This window comes from Salvelinus alpinus, chromosome 10, assembly GCF_045679555.1.
Source record: "Salvelinus alpinus chromosome 10, SLU_Salpinus.1, whole genome shotgun sequence".
In the NCBI taxonomy this organism is placed as follows: domain Eukaryota; kingdom Metazoa; phylum Chordata; class Actinopteri; order Salmoniformes; family Salmonidae; genus Salvelinus; species Salvelinus alpinus.
In genome coordinates this window covers 75,759,618-75,762,192 of record NC_092095.1, presented here as the reverse complement: position 1 = coordinate 75,762,192, position 2,575 = coordinate 75,759,618, and positions in this window count along the sequence as shown.

Here is a 2,575-nt window from a genome sequence, read left to right as displayed (position 1 = left end):
TCCTCCTCCTCTCCTCTTCCTTCCATTCAGCAGCACACCTCCCCCCATAACTACGCCTCTCCTCTCCTCCTCTCCTCTCCTCTCCTCTCTCCTCCTCCTCCTCCTCTCCTCTTCCTTCCATTCAGCAGCACACCTCCCCCCATAACTACGCCTCTCCCCCTCCTCTCCTCCTCTCCTCTCCTCTCCTCCTCTCCTCTCCTCTCCTCTCCTCCTCCTCCTCTCCTCTTCCTTCCATTCAGCAGCACACCTCCCCCCATAACTACGCCTCTCCTCCCCCTCCTCTCCTCCCCCTCCTCTCCTCCTCCCCCTCCTCTCCTCTTCCTTCCATTCAGCAGCACCTCCCCCCATAACTACACCCCTCCTCCTCTCCTCCCCTCCTCTCCTCTCCTCCTCCTCCTCTCCTCTTCCTTCCATTCAGCAGCACACCTCCCCCCATAACTACGCCTCTCCTCCCCCTCCTCTCCTCTCCTCTCCTCCTCTCCTCTCCTCTTCCTTCCATTCAGCAGCACACCTCCCCCCCATAACTACACCCCTCCTCCTCCTCTCCTCCCTTCCATCCATTCACCCCTTTTGTCAGTCATCCCTTGAAGCTGTGTGCTGAGGGTATGAATGAGCCTGAATAGACAGCCAGCAGCCGCGTCCAGGCGGGAAAAATACAGCTGGGATGTGTCTCAAATGCCCCCCCCCCCCTATTCCCCAGAGGGCTCTGTTCAACAGTAGAGCACTATGTAGGGGATAGGGTGGCATAAAGGACGCAGATGAAGTTACTGAAGTCAACCATAGAGGAACTGTCAGGGACAAAGATGGGCTCCTGAGTGGCGCAGTGGTCTAAGGCACTGCATCTCTCAGTGCATGTGGGGTCACTACAGTCCCTGGTTCAAATCCGGGTTGTATCACAACCGGCTGTGATTGGGCGGCGCACAATTGGCCCCAGCGTCGTCCGGGTTTGGCCGGGGGGGTAGGCCGTCATTGTGAATAAGAATTTGTTCTAAACTGACTTGCCTTGTTAAACGGATAAAAGGAGCTTTTTGGCCTTTGGAAATACCATGTAATTTGAATGGAGAAATACTGAAAGTCAACACAATTATAAGCTATGATTTTTTAATTGTCTTTAACCTTTATTTTACCAGGGAGTCAAAGCAAGGTCTCTTTTACAGATGAGCCCTGAATAACAAAAATGTCAGAAATACATAAAACATATAAAATACTAAACGCAAGAAGAGAGAAAAGCCTGAATATAAAAACAGACATTCATCAGTAATGAGGTCCTCAATCAGCCTTCTGAATTACCCAAGATGCACCAGAACATCACATTCATCAGTAATGAGGTCCTCAATCATCCTTCTGAATTACCCAAGATGCACCAGAACATCACATTCATCAGTAATGAGGTCCTCAATCAGCCTTCTGAATTACCCAAGATGCACCAGAACATCACATTCATCAGTAATGAGGTCCTCAATCATCCTTCTGAATTACCCAAGATGCACCAGAACATTCACATTCATCAGTAATGAGGTTCTCAATCAGCTGTCTGAATTACCCAAGATGCACCAGAACATCACATTCATCAGTAATGAGGTCCTCAATCAGCTGTCTGAATTACCCAAGATGCACCAGAACATCACATTCATCAGTAATGAGGTCCTCAATCATCTTTCTGAATTACCCAAGATGCACCAGAACATCACATTCATCAGTAATGAGGTCCTCAATCATCCTTCTGAATTACCCAAGATGCACCAGAACATTCACATTCATCAGTAATGAGGTCCTCAATCAGCCTTCTGAATTACCCAAGATGCACCAGAACATCACATTCATCAGTAATGAGGTCCTCAATCAGCCTTCTGAATTACCCAGGAGACACCAGAACATCAAATTAAAGAACATTTTGAAGATTGAGCCACAAATACGGTGAAAGAAAACTAAAAGCTGATTTACCTAACTCAGTGCGAGTTGCTGTTAAAGGGCTTTTATACATGAAAACATAGCAATGAAACCTACCTGACATCAAAGAGGGTCAAGCAACTTTCTGGTAGAGAGAACGCAGCGACGAGTTACGAAAAACTGTCGCCTGTAATAAAGCACCGTGAGCTTTGATAATCTACATCTAACGGCTTTTAATGAAGTGTCCCGCTGCGTTCGTATAGACGATGTCGCCGTAGTCTAGGACACGTAGGAAACTGAGTATTCTTCTGATCTACTATTTAGCGAGAGGCAGGTCTTATTTCTATAGAAGAAGCCGTTTTTATTCTCAGAGCAGATATTTGTTAGCAGGAGCACAACCAATATAGGCACCGTCCAAAGTTTCACATCGTGGCCTCAGGAAGTATTCATACCCCTTCACTTACTCCACGTTTTAATGTGTTACAGCCTGAATCAAAAATAGATTTAAATAGATTTATTTTTCTCACGCATCTAAACACACAAAGTGAAAAAAAATGTTTTTAGAAATATTTGAAAATGTATTGACAATGAAATACAGAAATATTTAATTTATGTAGGTATTCACACCCCCTTGGGTCAATACATGTTAGAATCACCTTTGGCAGTGATTACAGCTGTGACTTCT